Source organism: Eumetopias jubatus, unplaced genomic scaffold (assembly GCF_037043125.1).
Source record: "Eumetopias jubatus isolate StellerSeaLion01/CBP00866 unplaced genomic scaffold, mEumJub1_p1.0 scaffold_9, whole genome shotgun sequence".
NCBI classification, from domain to species: domain Eukaryota; kingdom Metazoa; phylum Chordata; class Mammalia; order Carnivora; family Otariidae; genus Eumetopias; species Eumetopias jubatus.
In genome coordinates this window covers 76,385,574-76,404,902 of record NW_028274815.1, presented here as the reverse complement: position 1 = coordinate 76,404,902, position 19,329 = coordinate 76,385,574, and the positions used below count along the sequence as shown (strand labels likewise).

The 19,329-nt window shown below is 42.9% G+C and overlaps 1 protein-coding gene across 5 annotated transcripts in view; it reads right to left on the bottom strand.

The window, feature by feature from the left end:
• THADA (THADA armadillo repeat containing) overlaps positions 1-19,329 on the bottom strand; it is a 322,099-nt gene that overhangs the window by 59,443 nt on the left and 243,327 nt on the right. The gene's annotated exons all lie outside the window — the stretch shown is intronic.

Genomic DNA, 19,329 nt, shown 5'->3' with positions numbered 1-19,329 from the left:
CCTGAGCCGAAGGCAGACGCCCAACGACTGAGCCACCCAGGCGCCCTACCATATGCCTTTCTTGAATAGATTTCACACGAATGATGTGATAAGAGACTAGCCCACTTAGGTTCAGAAGTCTGAAGGCATGAACCAGAAGTCTGAACCTAAGTGGTTAGTCACTTATTACATTTGCCCAGAGGCAATTTCTGTTTAGGTAATTCATAATGTTTCCCCTAGAGGGACAAAAGGCATTGCTATCAGAAAATGTGCTCCTGGCACCCCTCCCCAACACTTAATAGGTATGAACTCAGGGACCTCCCGACTCACTAAGCCTTAGAGTTGAGCAGGACATCTAGTCCAAACTTCCTTTAGGGGCTCAGATCCCCCTATAGCACCTTTCTTCGGAGGCTCCTGATCCACCCCTACAGTGACTCGGAGCTCACAAGACAGACCTCCTATTCCATTGTTAGGAGAGCTAAGTATCACCAAGTTCTTTTGAGGCTTTCTACTCACTGGCCTAATTCTGCATTTTTGAGGTTCTCAGTGAACCCTTCGGGCATGATAGCCCCCATCTTCTCCAGATGAAACACCCCTACTTCCTTCAACTACTCCCCATATGGTGGGGTTCGTCTTCTCTTAATAGTCTAGCTGCCCTCCTCTGGACATGCTTCACCCCTCTTAAGGTCTGGTGCCGTAGAATGGAACATGACTCTCCCATGTGGTATGACCACAGGACGATGACTTTCCCTGTTCTGACACCAGGTTACTGGAGTTGCATCACACTGTTGACTCATGGAGCTTAAAGTCAACTGAAACCACAGCCTTTCTTTTTTTACATGGTCTACTGAGCGTGGTGAATCATCTTTCTCCCACCTTGTACTCAGTCCTTAATCGGGACTTGTTTTCTTTGTTTGTTTGTTTTAAACCCAAGTAGAACCACTGTTAAATTTTATCTCCCTGTTAAGTTTTATGGTCTCCCTTTTAGATTGCCAAGATCTTTTTGTATTCTCACTTCTGATCAAAAAAACACTCATTGCCTGCTTACTATGTGCTGGGTGCTAAATAAAATAAGAACACCTTAAGGAGTTTCTAGTCTAGTTTGAGAGCGAGAAATGAATGACCAGGTAATTCCAATACAGTGGTGTAAATGATAATCTGAGTCTTCAAGGGGAAGGGAGGGGAGAATGTATTGGCGCATTGAAGGCAGAGCAAAGGTCCAAAGGCATGAACCAGAATGGACCATGTAGGGAACAACAGGCAGTCTGATATCACTACAGCATGGAGTTCAAGGTGGGGAACAGCAAGAGATAAGGCTAGAGAAGTATCGTGGCCAAGACATTCAGAACCTCCTAGGCCATGCGAAGGAGCCTGGACATTCTTCTGGAGGCAAGGGAATGCCACTGGGGGGTTACTTCAAGCAACAAGGTCAGGCAGTAGTCTAGGAGAGAAATGATGAAGGAAGGAAGGGATAGGGAGGAGAAGATGTATTTGAGAAGCCAGTGAGGGAGTAAAATGGGCAGCACTGGGTGACTAACTGTGGGAGGAGTCTTCGGTACGTCCCAGAACCCCGATGCTCCATACAACACATTCATCATCCAATAGTTGTATAAACCTCAACGTGACAAGCATGCCATAAAAGCCTGCAATCAAATACTTACTGAAACTGTGGACTGGACCAGTGTGGAAGGCAGAGGGCATCGGTGAGTGTTAGAAGTAGCTCCCTGCCCCGTCCCCCGCCTACTCCAAACTCTCACCAATTCATTACCAGTTATCAATCCTCCTAACTTGACCATCCTGTGTACGGAATTCCATCTACAAGAACATCGGGATAGACTTCATCAGGGGCCTGGCTGAAATTTAGGTATCTCTTAACTTGGTGAACACTACTGACTTCTAGAAAACTATCATAAACAATAATAGAAACATAAAAGATTACGGTAATAAAAAAAACATTTACTTGAAATTGCAAAATCTCATAGGCTTGCAATAATTCAGGAATTAAAAACATAGAGTGTTCATGTTACACATCAAATTGTTACAAAAAGAAGTTTGCCCCAAGAGGCAAGGTGGGGGCTCAAGCTCCAGTATGACTGGGCCTCCTGGGGGACACCATCCACCATCTGCCAACTGTGGTTGCAGACACACTTCTGCTCTTAACTCAGAGTCTGCGGAAGTCCAAGTTCAAGTAGGAGGGCAGCCATCTTTATAAAGCGGCAAGAAAGCCCCAGGTAGCTGGGATCTTCAACCTCTGTGTCACCATCTCTATTTTCAATGCCTAAAAACCTATCCCAGTACAATTTAGTAATGACACCACCACACCATATGGTCTCCAGGTACCACGTCCCTACCCTTCCCACCTACTGCTGCCTCAGGACAACACTGTCTTAAAAATTTCATTTGTTTGGCAAGGAGTCAGAAACATGGCTCAGATTCTGCTCTTTAAAATGTAATTAAAAACAGGAAGAACTGTCTAGGCCATTCTGGATAATTTTCAGAGGAACCTGTTATCTGAACGAGAGATATTCCAGGCAGAGTGCATTGTTCACTGGACTCAAGAGCCAGGCACGCAGACCCATTTTCTTCCTCTAGGGCCTTGAGGAAGGATGACACCATCAAGAACCCAGGGACTGAAGGCACTGGCCCAAACACAGGAAAGATGGGGGACAGGCTTAGGAAGGGCTCCTTTGGGACTTCTTAGCCTACACTGCCTGTGGAGTTCAGTGCAATGTCATAAGCATTCACTGAGCATATATTAGGTACTTTGGGAGAGGGAGATTCAGAGTTGAGAAAGAAAAATTACTTGCTATCAAAAAGCTTTACAACTAAGCTTTTTGGGAGGATAAAGACAGCTACAAAAAGTACAAAATGCTTAGTGCCCTAAAATTGTTAGTGAGAAAAGCTAGATTTATGTGCCATGCACTACCGAATGTTATATACCCATTATTCAATGCTAGGAATAATTACTTTTAGAATTGACACTTGAGTACTATTCTAAGCACCTCAACAAGTATTAACTCATTTGAAGAAGTAGGGGCTAGTATTTTTTTTATAAAGATTTTATTTATTTATTTGAGAGAGAGAGCACAAGAGAGAGCATGAGAGGGAAGAGGGTCAGAGGGAGAAGCAGACTCCCTGCTGAGCAGGGAGCCCGATGCAGGACTCGATCCCGGGACTCCAGGATCATGACCTGAGCCGAAGGCAGTTGCTTAACCAACTGAGCCACCCAGGCACCCAGTAGGTGCTAGTATTATTTCCATTTTACAGATGAGGAAACAAGAGAGGTTAAGTTACTTGCCCAAGGTTGCCCGGGACGGGAGGTAAAGAGAATATATGAGCCATAAGAAAGACCAAAATAAATGTGACAGGCACTTATTTTCTATGGGAAAAGACAAAATAAAAGATTTCAGGAGGGAATACAATTTAAGATGGGCCCTGCAGGCTGCCCAGTGGTGCCTGACTGGGGGAGGAAAGGGCAAATGCTCTAGGGGAAGTTAAGAGACAAAGACTGGGGCGCCTGGGTGGCTCAGGTGGTTAAGCATCTACCTTCAGCTCAGGTCATGATCTCAGGGTCCTGGGATCGAGCCCCGCTTCTGCCTCTCTCCCCTGCTCGAGGTCTCTCTCGCGCTCTCTTAAATAAATAAAATCTTAAAAAAAAAAAGAGAGAGAGAGCAAGACAAAGAGTGACCTGTGAATAGGTCTGCTGAATTGATGTGTCAGCAGAGGAACTGTCAGGTCAGGGCTACAAGCTAGGAAATAACCGAATGACATTCATTTAGACACTTTCTCCTAGCTGCTTAGGAAACAAACAAACAAGCAAACAAAAAACAAAAACAAAAACTTTGTTGTGCACTCAGACCCAAAGAGATGATCTAAAGCAGAGTTTCTTCAACTGGAGAACTGGAGTAAGCCTCAGAATCACCTGGAGGGCTTGCTAACCCATAGACCGCTGCCAAGGCCTCACCCTCCAAGTGTCAGATTCGGGAGGTCTGTAAAGGAGGCTGAGTTTGCATTTCTAATAGGCTCCCAGGTGATGCTGCTGCTGCTGCTGGGCCAGGTGCTTGAAAACCACTGCCCTCAAGTGATGTTTCGTAACCAAAGCTTATTAAAACCACACGTACCTGAATCCCACGCTTGCATACTCGGAGTCAGCTGGCTTGAGGTGGGCACAGACACCTGGAGTCTTAAGAAGCCAACGGCTAATTCTGCTCTGTACCCCAGCTGAGAACCATGCTCCTAAGACTCGACCTTCATAGGGGCCTGTTGGATTTCTGGGTAGGGAGGTAGGGGTTTGCAGTCCCAAGCAGAGCACAGCTGACTCCAGCCCAGTGGTTTGCTAGAGTGAAGGACTAGAAAATTCCCCCACACCCCCTTTCTCTTACAAATAAAAACATCAAAGGAGGGAAAACCACCAAGAATTCAGAAGAATGACTAAGCACTAGAATAAAGGCCCCTGGCAGGCAGGCAGTCCTCAATGCCCGCTCACTAGGTGCAGGCTCTGTTCTCAGTCTAGGATTTCGCAGTGAAACAGACCAGGCTCTGTTCTCATGGCGTTGCCATGTAGGTGAGGCCCCCAGACCACCCCCTGTGCCTACACCGAGGGGCTCTTGAGCTGGAACCGGAGGCTGGAGTTAGAGCTAACAATACTGTCACATAAGCAGCTGCAGTGACTAGAGTTCTAGAAGAATCACCGTGGCAGGGGACACTTGACAGCTTGTGTGGGGCAAGTGGTTATAAAGGACCGGGTGAATCTGGGGTGATTCTCCCAGGCTTGGCTGCCCCTGCTTTACCAGCTCTGCACCCCACAGCTGGTAGACAGAGTTCACCAAGTTGTTTCACAACCAGGACTTCTTCCTGGCCAAACACCGTTTTGTGTCCTATCCTACCAAATGCAATTTCCAAAGTCTAGATCAACATGGGGTGTTTCCTTCCATTTCCCTCAGTAACTGTTGTCCACAGCCCGCAAAAAACTGAGATCAGTTCTTCGATGGGATTCCCCAGTCTGAGGTTTAGCCCCTCTCTTCTTTGGAAGATAACATTTCTATTTGCAATTTCCATTTTGGTTGCTTTGGGTTTCTTCTTTCCGATCTTTCTTGGAAAGCCAAGGGTTCCGATGAAAAGAATCAAGTCCCTTCTTTTTAACGGCCCCATCTTATTTTTCAGAAATTAGACGATTTTTGCAAACTTACTGATTGGAGTTTCTTCCAGTCATCCTTGTATGGCAAGTCTTTGGACTTTCTCATCAGTGTGGTCATTTTAGTCACCCAAGTATGCATGACTGATTTTATTTATTTATTTTAAAGATTTTATTTATTTGAGAGAGAGAGAATGAGAGAGAGAGAGCATGAGAGGGAAGAGGGTCAGAGGGAGAAGCAGACTCCCTGCTGAGCAGGGAGCCCGATGTGGGACTCGATCCCGGGACTCCAGGATCATGACCTGAGCCAAAGGCAGTTGCTTAACCAACGGAGCCACCCAGGTGCCCTATGTATGACTGATTTTAAACATTAAATTTGATTTCATTTTTGAAATTAACTTTTTGTTTCTTTACAGCAAGCATGTTTCTAGCCTTCAAAGGAATGGCTTAATGGCTGGATTCACTCGGAAGGACAATACCTCCTGCTGTGTTAAGTCCTCGTTCAATGGAGAAATAATTCCCAAGTCTGGAATCTAAGGACCAAGAAAATGTCAAAAGCATTGTGACAATTCTCGCTCTCTCTCTCTCATGAATAAATAAATAAAAAGAGAAAAGGGCGCCTGGGTGGCTCAGTTGTTAAGGGCCTGCCTTCGGCTCAGGTCATGATCCTGGGGTCCTGGGATTGAGTCCCACATCGGGCTCCTTGCTCTGCGGGGAGTCTGCTTCTCCCTCTGCCTCTGCCATTCTCCCTCTCTCTCTGTCTCTCATGAATAAATAAATAAAATCTTAAAAAAAAAAAAAACATTGTGACAGACTGGTACATGTTGCCAACTTTTTATCGTGTCAAGGAAGGATGTTAAAAACCCACCATCAATTATCATTTTCATGAAAGAAAAGCTATCTTAACACCAAAAAAGGTAGTAAATCCATAGTGTCATCCTAAAAGGGTAGTTCTTTAAAGACATCCAGCGTTAAGAAAAATCTGCCATTGTATCCTTTGGTTATAGTCTGATTGTGAAAGCTTTGCCAGGGACCGGCATAAGGGAACTGCAGTTTTGGAGAAGCTGGTGACAGTTTCCTGAGTGTGATCTGTTTGGACAGCCTGACTACCCTGAACAGAGGTCTCCTACAGAGGAAGCACAGGGACTCCACTGAGTCCCTCAGGGCAGCGAGCAGATCGCCTCTGGTAATCTCAGATGAGTTATTTTAGCAGTTCTTGATTCTTTGGCAAGTTGCAGATTTCAGTGTTGTGTCCGCAACCTGAAGGGTGATTGCTTAAGTAACTGAATTTCAAAGCCGCCACTCCCTAACCAACCCAGGTAGGGTGCGAACATCAAGCCGGCTGCTGAAAAAGGATTTAAAAGCAGCACATATTTTGAGCAGGGACAGCGTCATATGTCACAATCCTGTTTTATTATTTAGGGAAGTCTGTCTTCTCCCCAGAGGAGGAACATAGCCTCGAAGGGCAGGCCTGTGGGTCATTCATCTTTGATTTTCTGAGCTACTCATATAGATTGGTTAAAATTTCTTTAAAAAAAAAAAATCAACATAATCTTAAAAGATGCATGTTAATCTAAATAGCCTTAATAAGGACATTCTGGGAAAAAACGTGGGATGATATCATTGCCACATAATTATGGATACAGTGGAGTTTCACCATAAGAGCATTTAATTTAGGTGAATTTAACTCGAAGTACTCAGCAGAGAGAGAGATTGGAAAATAACAATTATAAGAGGGTAGTTTCACCTGGCACTCTCGTCCCTGAGCATATTTCCAGAAGGGCAGTTGTACTGCTACCTCAGACCAGAGGTACTAAGATTTTAGTGTGCTCTCTTGCAGAGGTCCTGATTCAGTAGGTCTGGGGCAGGGCCCCCCGATGGCATTTCTAGCAAATTCCCAGGTGATGCTAATGCTGCTATGCAGGAACTCCATTTAATTAATTAATTAATTAATTAATTATGCAGGAACCGCCCAAGTTTTAGTGTTTAAGATTTAACAGCATGACTGACCAAGGTCCAAGATGTGTTACCGTGTTCAAGAAACTGGGGGGAGAATCACTCTACAGACTATATAGTACGTGGTAAGAAGAACGCACACTTTAGGGTAGAAAACCTGTCTACACACAGCAGTTGCTTCAAAAAGCCATTTGGTCTTCTCTCAGCTTGTGAAAATGGTGTTCTGGACTTCAGGGGGGGAATTAGACACCTGCTTCAACTCTTTGGTGTGGCAGGGACCTTTGTTTTCACCCACCAGCTCTTCCACCCCAGCCTGTGTCATGAGGTGTGCAATGTTTTTCTCCAGGTCGTCAATGCGACTGCTCATGTCATTAATTCTTCCAATGATCTGGTCGGACATGCTCTGAAATTTATCTTGCATCTGTTGCAGGAGTGTCTGCACCACCAAGTTGAGATCCCGCACTGTCTTGGGATCATTCTCGGCCATCTCCCCGGTTCCCAGCTTGGCAGCGAAGTCTCAACCGTCACCTACCAGGAACTCCATTTTAAAAACCACCCGAGCTCATCTGAGCTCATCTGTGCTCCTTGTGGTGTAAACACCTTGCCGTGTGGAAAGTGTGTGACTCTAGTGTTTGGCAGTGTTTGTTTCTGTACACCGCGGCCCCTAATCATTAAGTCAACCTCTTTGTCTAGTGTTCAGCCAAAATCTCCTGGCCTTTACCATTAAGTCATGAATCCAGACAGCCTGATTTTGTGCTGAACTGGCCAAAGTAAAATGGGCAAGAGGGAATAAGTGTGCGGGCCCAAAGACAGCATTTCCTTTACTCCGCAGTGATGGCTATAGGGGAAGCCAAAGCCCCAGTCATCACCATGAAGTTGTTCTACTTCTAAGTAGCAATGGGCACCCATGAGGAGGGAAGGATCCTTCCCAGGATTGAAAAGGCCAGCCAAACAGAAAAAAAGAGTTTCCCTGCTATGGAATAAGTCACTTAACTGGGATACTACTGTGTAAATGGCAATGAGATCGCTCATGCTCACTTGCCATGAGAATCAGCCTGAGTTTCTCCATTCTGCCTGACCTTGCACATGCTCCCTCTGCCTCAACTGAATGAGTGAATGAATGAATGAATGAATGGCTGCATTTCTCTTTCACATATTGAAAAGGCTCTGAACTGTCTGACACCAGTAGGTCAAGAAAAGTTCCAGAACCTCTACCCTCCTTAAAAAAGTAGGAGGTGAGAAAATATAAAACAGATTTCACCTTTAATGCAGAGCAAGGTGGCCAGTTTTTTCTATTTCAAAGAAGTGTAGCTCTGGTCCAAGAGATCTGTAATCAGATCCAACAAAAGTTCTTACCTCAAACAGTTGATAAACTGGTTCTAAAAATAATCACGGATGGTAATTTGTTCACTCTGTGAATGTTAATGTCCTGTTATGCAATTTGTCATTAAAAAAATATATCTGGGAAGCAAAGGAAACCATAGGAACTTCAACAATAACAACAACAACAAATCAACTGATTTAATAAATGTTGACTTCTCCTTATCGAAGGGAAATTCCATTCTTCTATTTACTCTTCGGTCCCTCCCAATACACTGTAATCCTGACCCCCGGGGCCCCTCCAACAACAAACGGGTAGGGTGACCAGGCGGAAGGATCAGGAGACTGTCTTGAGAAGCACGCTGAGCTGGTGCTGGCTGCTTAATTCTTGCCTCGTTTCCAGGGTTCTGAACCCCTTCAGGCCCTGCTGACACGGGTGTGGCCCTGACACACATCCCTTTGAAAATATTCCCTCCTTCCCTTGCCCCCAGTATATTTTCAAAGGCATGTATTTTTCAAGCACAGAATTCCTTAACCGCTGCTGGGGAAGGACGATGAGCTTCCAAGAAGACCATCTGAAAACCATCTTGTCACCCCGAGAAATAACATAATCCTTGGGCTTGGGAGCCTGCTCTGGGCGGGAGCTCTGAAAGGATTTGGGCCGGCTAAACATGAGCTCATCAGGCACCGGGTGGGACCAACTTTTACTTCTGGACTCCACCCACCATCCCATCCCTGCCTCGGCCCAACACAGGGGGGAAGTCAGGAAATGCTTGTGGATAAACACATGACAACCCAAAGACACAAACATAAAATTACTTCCAAGCAAACACTGTTTCTGGTTCTTTGTCAGTGAGAGGCTACTTGGGACAAGATTGGGAAATCAGGAATTTCCCTAGCACCACACCTTAGACATCCCTGCTTAGGTTTGCCTCCCCCACCCCCAAGAAAAGCCCTAAGGCGATGAGAAACAGAGTGAAACCAACTTGAGAGGAGGTAGCTGGCTGGGAAGGTTCCTTTAAATAACTGGTGCTTAACTCTGTCACATCTCCTGTGATAAGAAAGAAGCGAGGAGCACCCACCTCTGTCCCTGCCTGTGCTACAGGTTACAGTTCCGAGAGAAACTGACTGTAAGGTTGCAGAAGTTCTGGCACTACTGGACTGCACACTAACACCTGTAGGAATGATGCTGTGAGGTACAGTTTGCAGCTGGCCAACCCCACAGAGTCTGGGGAATGCTATTTCTTGTGAAATCCAGCCCCAACGTGGAGGGAGGAGTTAAGTACCTTCTGCCGGGTGAGCACAGCACGTGAGCCTGGAAGTAAGTGTACCTGTCCGTGGGACCAGCAGGAGCTCTGTCTCCTGCTCTGGATGAGATGACCACTCACTTCTTTGTTTTTGCTACAGCTGCTTTTCTTCCAACGGTGGATTGTTCCTATCTTGGAACGTGACTTTTCAAGTTTCATTTTTTAAAAAAATTTTATTGGTTTATTTGAGAGAAAACACAAGTCAGGGGGTAGGGAGGGCCAGAGGGAAAAGCAGACTCCCTGCCGAGCAGGGAGCCCCTCGTGAGACTAGATCCCAGGACCCCTAAATCATGGCCTGAGCCAAAGGCAGCTTAACCGACTTGCGATACCCAGGTGCCCCCCATATTTTTTTGTGACCATCACCCCAGTCTTCAGAGGGCATTATCCCTATTTTACAGCTGAGGAATCGAGAGGCTTCAAAACAGTGATGGAAGTGATTTTCTACTGACTGAGCCAGCCAGGCGCCCCTAGAGTCCAACACTTAAAAGGAATAAAATAAATCCAATGCTCAACAACATGTCTGGTACCTAATAATCAGCATGCAAAAAAGGGGAAATACGATCCTCTAATAAAGAGACCCCCAAGTTACAATAATAATGGGAAGTAGAGACAAGGATATGATAACGGCTACTATAAACATGCTACATTTGGTCAAGAATCTAAAGGAAAATGGAACATGACGAAGAGAAATACGAAACATATTAAAGGGACACAAACTTTACAGAGATGAACAAGGTAACACCTGAAATAAATAAACACACTAGATGGGATTAGCAGATTAGACACTGCAAAAGATAAGTGAATTCAGAGACATAAATTAGAAGCTATCAAAAATGAAACACAGAAAAAAACCCCTAGAACATCAGTGATGTGTGGGACAACTTCCAGTGACCTAATATATATATAGTGGAACCCCAGAAAGGGAGGAAAAAGGGAAAGGGCTGGAAAAAATATTTGAGGGGTACCTGGGTGGCTCAGTTGGTTGGGCGGCTGCCTTCCGCTTGGGTCATGATCCCAGGGTCCTGGGATCGAGCCCCGCATCGGGCTCCCTGCTCTGTGGGAAGCCGGCTTCTCCCTCTCCCACTCCCCCTGCTTGTGTTCCCTCTCTCGCGCGCGCTCTCTCTCTCTCTGTCAATTAAATAAACAAATAAAATCTTAAAAAAAAAAGTACTTGAAGAAATACTGGGGCTGGAATAATTGGTTATTTGTATGCAAAAAATTAAAAAGAGAACTTCAACCTTAGGAGATAACATGAAAATTAGCTTGATGTCAATCAAAGATATAAATGTAAAACCTTAAATATAAAATTGTAGAAGAAAACATGAGTGAACATCTTTGTGACCCTGGGATAGGCAAAGGCTTCTTTACTAGGGCACAAAAAGCATAAAACAAAGAAATTGGACTTCATCAAAATTAAAAATGTTTGCTCTTCAAAAGACATTGTTAAGAAAATGAAAAGATAAACAATAGGTAGAAAATATCTGCAAAGTATTTCTTTGTATAAAGGACTTATATCCAGAATAAAGAACTTTCAATAATAAGACTCAACAATAAAATAAACAACTCTATTTTTTTTTTAAAGATTTTATTTATTTATTTGAGAGAGACAGAGAGAACACGCGAGCGGCAGGGAGGGGCAGAGGGAGAGGGAGAGGGAGAAGCAGACTTCCAGCTGAGCAGGGAGCCTGATATGGGGCTAGATCCCAGGACCCTGTGATCATGACGTGAGCCAAAGGCAGATGCTTAACTGACTGAGCCACCCGGGTGCCCCAACAACTCAATTTAAAAAAGAAATGTGAAAGAGATTTGAATAGACACTTTACCAAAAATATATAAGATGTTCAAAATAACTCGTCATTGGGAAATGCAAATTAAAATTACAATGAGATACCCTACACTCACTCAAATAGCTACTAGGGGGACAATACCAAGTCTAGGTGAGGATATAGAACAACCAGACCTCTCATACAGAGCTGGTAGGGATGCAAAGTGGTAAGCCCCTTTGGAAAATAAGTTTGGCAGTTTCTTGTAATCCTTATCATATGACCCAGCGATCACTTTCCTAGGTTTTACTTAAGAGAAATAAAAACATGACCACATGAATGCTCAGGGCCACATTATTCACAATCTCCAAAAGGTAGAAATGCTCAAATGTATTTCAACTGATGAGTTAATATAAACAAACCATGCATATAATGGAACACTACTCAGCAATAAAAAGTAATGGGTCACATCATATTAATAAAGGTAAAAAAAAAATCACATGATCATCTCAATAGATATAGAAAAAGAGTATGATAAAATCCAACACCGTTTCATAGTAAAAACACTCAACAAACTAGAAATAAGGGCACTTCTTCGACCTGATAAAGTATATCTATGAAAAACCCACAGCTGACAACATGCTCGATGGTGAAAGATGGAAAGCTCTCTCCCCACAAGATCAAGAAAAAGACAAGAATGTCTGCTCTTGCCATTTTTATTTAACATTCAATTAGGCAATTAGAAAAATAAATAAAAGGCAGCCAGATTGGAAAGGAAGAAGTACAAACTATGTTGCACATAACATGATCTCGTTTATAGAAAATCCCAAGGAATCCATAAAAAAACCCCTAATAAATGACTTCAGTAAGGTTGTAGATAGATTAATAGACAAATATCAATTGTACTTCTATACAGTAGCAACAAACCATCCAAAATTGAAATTAAGAAAATAATTTCATTTACAACAGCATCAGAAAGAATAAAATAGGAATAAATTATTTAACAAAAGATGTTCATGATGCATACACTGAAAACTACAAAACATCACTGAAAGAAGATCTAAATAAATGGAAGGACATCCTGTGTTCTGATCTGAAGTCCTCAAGACATAATATTGTTATAATGACAATACTCCTCAAATTGACCTACAGATTTAACACAATACCTATCAAGATCCTAGCTGGTTTTTCTTTCCTTTTTGCAGAAGTTGACAAACTGTTCCTAAGATTTGTTTGACAATGTAAGTGACCCAGCCAAAACAATCTCGAAACAGAACAAAGTTGGAGGGTTTACACCTTAATTTCAAAAGTTACTAGAAAGCAGTGATAGTCAAGACAGTATGGTTCTGGCATAAGGACAGACATATAGGTCAATGGAATAGAATTGAGAGTCCAGAAATAAATCCATATATTTATGGTCAATTGATATTTGACCAGGGTACTAAGACAATTCAATGAGGAAAGGATAATAAGTCTTTTCAACAAATAGTGCTGGAATAAATGCATAGCCACATGCAAAAGGATGCGGTTGGTTCTGTACCTCACACCAATTACAAAAATTCACTCAAAATGGATCAGAAACTGGGGCACCGGGGTGGTAGAGTCAGTTGAACGTCCAACACTTGATTTTGGCCCAGGTTGTGAGATTAAGCCCCGCAGCAGGCTCTGTGCTCAACATGGAGTCTGCTTGAGTCTCTCTCCCTCTGCCCCTTCCCACCGCTCACTCACTCTCTCTTTCTCTAAAATAAATAAATCTGAGAAAAAATGGATCAGAAACCTAATGTTAAGAGATAAAACTATAAAAGTCTTTAAAAGAAAACATGCGTACAAATCATCATGACCTTGGATTAGGCAATGGCTTCTTAGATTTGATGTCAAAAGCATAGGCAACAAAAGAAAAATAGATAAACTGGATGTCATCAAACCTAAAGACTCCTCTACATCAAAGGACATTATCAAGAAGATGAAAAGACAACCCACAGAATGGGAGAGAATAGTTGTGTATCATATATATCTGATAAGGGATTAATATCCAGAATATATAAAGAACTCTTATAACTCAAGAATAAAAAGACAAATAACCCAATTTAAAAATGGGCAAAGGATCTGAACAGACAATTCCCTAAAAATGTTATACAAAGGGCCAGTCAGCAGTAGAACAGATGTTTGACATCACTAGCCATAAGGGAAATGCAAATCAAAAAGCACAATGCAATACTGCTTCATGCCTACCAGGATGGCAATAATAAAAAAAGATGGACAATAACAAGTGCTGTCAAGGATGTGGAGAAATTGGAACCCTCATACACTGCTGGCAGGAATGTAAAATGATGTAGTCTCTTTGGAAACAGTTTGCCAATTCCTCAAAAAGTTCAACTTAGGGTTGGCATATGCCCAGCAATTCTACTCCTAGGTCAGTACCCGAGGGAACTCAAAACACATCCCCACAAACACTTGTCCATGAATCCCTATAATAGTATTATTCATAATCAGCCAAAAAGTAGAAACAACCCAAATGTCCATCAACTGATGAATAAGCAAAATGTGGTATACTGACCCAATGGAATACTATTCTGCCATAAAAAAGAATAGTGTTGATTCATGGTACAACATGGATGAACCTTGAAAACACTGTTAAGTGAAAGAAGCCAGACACAAAAGGCCACATGTTGTATGATTCCATTTATTTGAGATATCTAGAATAAGCTTTCAAAAACAGCTTGCTTAACTAATTTACTTGACACAGGTAACTAGTTTCAGATTATCTGAAACTAGTTTCAGATTATCCAGGGCTGCTGGAGTGGGGCAAGACAAGAGCACAGAGAAAAACTGAAATCACAACTGTTCTGAGGTTGCTCATATGAACAGTATTTTACTCCTGGGGTGGAAATGTAGGTAAGACAGTGTCATGACATGGTTCCATGACAGATCCAGATACGCAGCCCAACTCATGCTACTAGAGGTTCTTAATTTTGGTCATGGAAATAGGCAGCGGACCAGGAGCCAAGGAAGCTTGACTATTTCACCAACCAGCTGTGTGACCTTGGGCAAGTCACTTAATTGCTATCATTTCCATTCTACCTACTGATTAAATGGTCTCTAAACTCTAAAATTCTAAGAACTGTGGGCCTATGTCCTCAGCACCAGGCTTGGAATTAACGAGAGGTAAACACCACATGAACCTAGCAATCTAATAACACATCCTATATTATTCTGACTTCTGAAAGGCAGCTAGAATCATCTGCTTATTTTGGGAGCTCACTGTTCCCTGGGAAAGATACTTTTGGCAAAAGCAACTGTTCAGATGACAGTCTCAGTGTTTTGGAGAAAAGCAACTAATTTATTGACAACAAAGCCTGTTTTTTTTCCTTGAAATTTCATAGCTGCAGGCCCAGAAATAAAAAGTCCCCAGAAGACTCTAAAAATATGTTCTCAATTCCCTTTTATCTCCCACCCAGAGCTGAGAGAATAGCACCAACTGTGTCATATTAAACACATCTGCATCCAACACCGATAAAAGTACATGACCAAGGGAACAGATAAGAATTGTTTTCAATTTGTTCAGTTGGGATTGGTTAAATTTAACCTAATTAGACCAAATAATCAAAGCAGGTGTTTGTAAGTTGCCAATGTTTTCATTCTCTGTAATTGTTTGGCTATATTTCCCAGGAACTTAGGTAAAGGAAGTTAGTATGTCATAAAAATCATTGACCTTATATTTATTCATGTCACACATATATTATTCATGTTCAAGGCAGTACGAATACAAGGCATTGTTGGATACTTGTCACAGGTTTTACCGTTTAACCATCATCAACTTCTGAGCTGGCCTTTGGGAGCGCTTACATTACCTAACTTCCATTATATAAATACAAGTGGTAATAAATGAGAGCCCGTCTTCTAATCTTAAACTGATCTACAGAGCACACTGACTTGGCATTCAGACTATTTAGGGATTCTGACTTCACACTCTCAAGCTGGTCACTTTTCAGGCATTGAGAAGAAAAATAATTACAATAATAAAAGTTACATTCCAGTAAAACAAAATGTTTATTGCACTTGGCAGAATGATGAGATCTGAGCTATAAATCCCAACTAACAAAGAAACCACAAAATGCAGCCACCAGCAGCCTGGTACTGGGAAGTGTTTTATGCGGTGGCCGTGGGTCCACTTGCAAAGAGAGAAGGGGCAGGGGGCTGCCTGGGAGTGGTCAAGCTCTCTCTTTCTAGTAACTGCTTCTGTCCCAGGTACACCCTCATGGTGTTCCACATACTGCCGGCACGGGAGACAGAAATGCGGGCAAGAAAGTGCCCATTCGAGCATGTGATCCAGAAGCTTCTATGAAGGGGATCCCTCTCTGAGGCCTGGGGGTTCTACAGTAGAGGAAGAGGACTGGGAAGTTGGAACAATCAAGAGGGTTCTAGGGCACCCTCCCCGAGGCAGTGGTGGTCCTGATTCTGGTCCTGATTGTGCTGTGGAGCCATGGGGTAAGTGCCCCGAGAGGTCAGGCTCTGCCCTCCTGCTACGCACGTGACACTTGGCCGGCTGTCTCTTCGCCTTGGGTTTCCTCATGTCTGACATGAGGAACCACTAGTACCTCCCTCACTGATGCATGCAAGATGCTTGGCATGATGCTTGGCCTGGAGTTAGGTGCTCAGTAACTGCTGGTCATAGTTGTTGTGATCCCCACAAGGAAGAAGGTATTGAAAATGTTCCCTGAGGACGAGAGTATGCTGGGCATCCTATATACATTTCAGGGGCAGGGAAACAGCCTTTTGAGATCGCTTCTACGCGGTGGAGTGGGATGGAGAGTGTCTCAGCTGAGAGGACAAATGGGAGGTGGGTCTCCAATGACAGTGAAAGCTCTCAGTCTCCGCATCCCTGCCCAGGCCTACAAGGCAGCCCCGAGTGCTTGTGCAATCAGGCCTCCTCTTCCTCATCCCCCGACTCCACCCGGAGACTATAATTTTCTTTCTAGCAGGAAACTGATGTATACGAATGATGACAGCTGGATTCAGAAGAGGAAAAAGAATACAAGGGACAGAGAGTCCTGTGGGTTTAAATCACTTTGGAACTCAAAACAAAACCCCCAGATCTGGAATTTTTAAAACCTAGTTAATGGCTGAGGAAACCTCAAAGGGTGGTGAAGCACTAAGATAAAAGTCTGAATCACACAAAACACATCATTATCTTAAGCTTTTCTAATCGTCTTCCCTGCCTTTCCCCTTCACTGTTTTTCTCCTTGTTTATGCCCCAGCCCCTCAACCTGGTTCTGAGACAGTTTAGAGGTGGAAATAGCCTTCTAAGGTCACGTACAGAACAGTGAGAGGAGATGGACAGATCCTCCTCCAACCAAAAATGTGTCCCTGAGATGGATACTACTTCATTTCTTTTGGAATAATTAATCGCCTTCAAGAGTCATAGTTAGATACATTTACTGTTGATATACAAATACGTACTCTCATATGAATAAAGCAGAATTATGGTGTTTAAGATCTGTACAATGGAAATAAGAGGAGGAATTCCGCCATGATGGCACCATTCGAAGACAGCTATTTTTAGCACGCTGCAGCCTTTACCTTCAGTCTGGTTCTCAGTTCCCCACTCCCACCTCCAGACCCCCAGTGCTGACGATCACAATGTCTGGACAAATCCCCCTGACAATCCATGAATGGATTTTCAGTTACATTCTTTTTTGGCAACAACAGGAACTTAGTTCATAAGGTTCTAAGAATTCTAGGAGGATGAGGGCATAGAAGGAAATGTCACCTTGTCTTAAAAACCACCTGGTGTGAGTCTCTGTCTTACATCCTTCAATAATCTCCTTTGTCTACAAGGTCAACTACAAGCTCCTCAGATTGGCCTATGAGGTCCTTCATGATTGAGTTCCTGCCTCTGTGACTTCCAGTCACACCTGCCTGGGCTTGAACCCAACACTCTGGTCACTGCCCTCGCTCTTTGAAGGCTGTGCTGACTTGTGCCTCTGTGGCTCTGGCCATGCTCCTCCCTCTATCTATAATGCCCACCTTCACCTTGCCCATGTGGTGAATCTCTACTCACCCTCAAAACTCTTCTCAACCACCTTCTCCTCTATGAAGCCTTCCTGTCTTCCCAAGTAGAAATGACCTTCAGTCATTTGGTGCCTCCAGTCTTTGGTGCCTCCAAAGTATCCCATAAACATTTCCTTTACAGCACCTGTAATCTCTTATTGCCCCTACTTATAAGCCCAAAACCCATGTATGTGTGTCTCTAGCTATAGTGCTCAACGTGTCTGATGTTAGCATGTCATTTCTGATGAAAAAATACATGAACAACAAAAATGATCCTTTTTTGGAATCCAAGGGGGCAGGAGCAGCCTTAATCAAGTGGATTTCCTGACATTCTACGACGGCTATGCCATCTTTCAGTATTTTCCCAGGAAAGCAGACATTTCTTCTTTCCTGAAGATGTTTAAAGTAAGAGGAGAGTTGTGAATGTAAGGGGCTGCAGGGGACTAGATAGATGCATGGTTTCTAGCTAATGATAATGAGGATCATAATATTAACAGTAGCTAATATTTATTGAGCACTTATTCTGTGTGATGCAAAGCACATACCTTACATAGGAATTTACATAAATTCGTCAACATCCACGAATAAGATATAGATCCTGTCATCACCCCCAATTACAGTTGAGAAAAATTGTCTCCCAAGAGGTTCAATGACTTGCCTAAGGTCACAGAGCTAACCAGGAGATCTGGGACTCAAACCCAGGGCTATGGCTTTAGAACCTAAACGATATACTCCCTACTCTGAGCTTTGTGAGCTAATAATGGAGGTAGATATGTACACATTTACAGACATGAAATGAACATGACAACACATGATATAAACATAATATCTGAATTCAGAAAATGAATTTACAACTGACTGATGCATGAATTTAAATAAGACTTCGTATCTTGATGACAACTGTTACTATTCTAAAAACTGAGGAAAACTCTGCATTTCAATCAGTTAATAACCAACTCATTTAACGAGGGCCTGCTATGTGCTTAGCTGAGGGATGAAGAATCTAAGGCATGATCCATTCTTTCAAGGTACTTGCAGGGTAACACTGTAATGTCATGACATTTCAAAATCATATTGAAGTCTACATATCTAAGTAAGTGAACGCCTTGTTTGGTAACATATTTAGCTCTTGCTCAAGCTGCCTTTGGAAATAATTTATGAAACACATAAGAACAGATTTCATTTCTCTAGGTTCACAGTTTATTTTTTTCTTAAACAGTGCCGTCCATCTTAATCGCCATCGTATTTCACATTTGGTCAGTTCTAAAAATCTAGTTCCATCCTCAAAGGAGGAAACTTTATTACCACTGTTTGTGTGGATGTATATTATATGATTATATAACATTATATAATGTTATATGATGGGCAAACCTGGTTGGAGAATAGAGAATAGAGAATCCACCAAACATGGATTTTGCCCACAACATTCAAGGGTTAATCCCTCCAGACAAGGAATAAAGGTACTAATACGTTAAGAGAAACTTAGTTCAAATAAACTGATGATTACAGTCAACCACACAACTCTGAGAGGATCCCAAAGTCTGGACTCGTTAGTTGTGAGCAACTCTTTCAAGGCCAAAGTCCTTTAGCTACTAAGCAGAGAAGTACTGTCAAGATATATGGAATTTGGAACTGAAATACAAAAATAGAGGAAACCCGAACCAACTTACTTGGTAACATCTGATCTATAATCCCCGCACCCCAGTTAGTTCAAGTGTAAAATAAGGTGGCGCAACCCTGAGGTCCCTTACAGTGGGGGTGATCTATAATATATGGTGCAAACCTGGACACTTTCAAGGGTAAAGGGGAGGCACTATTA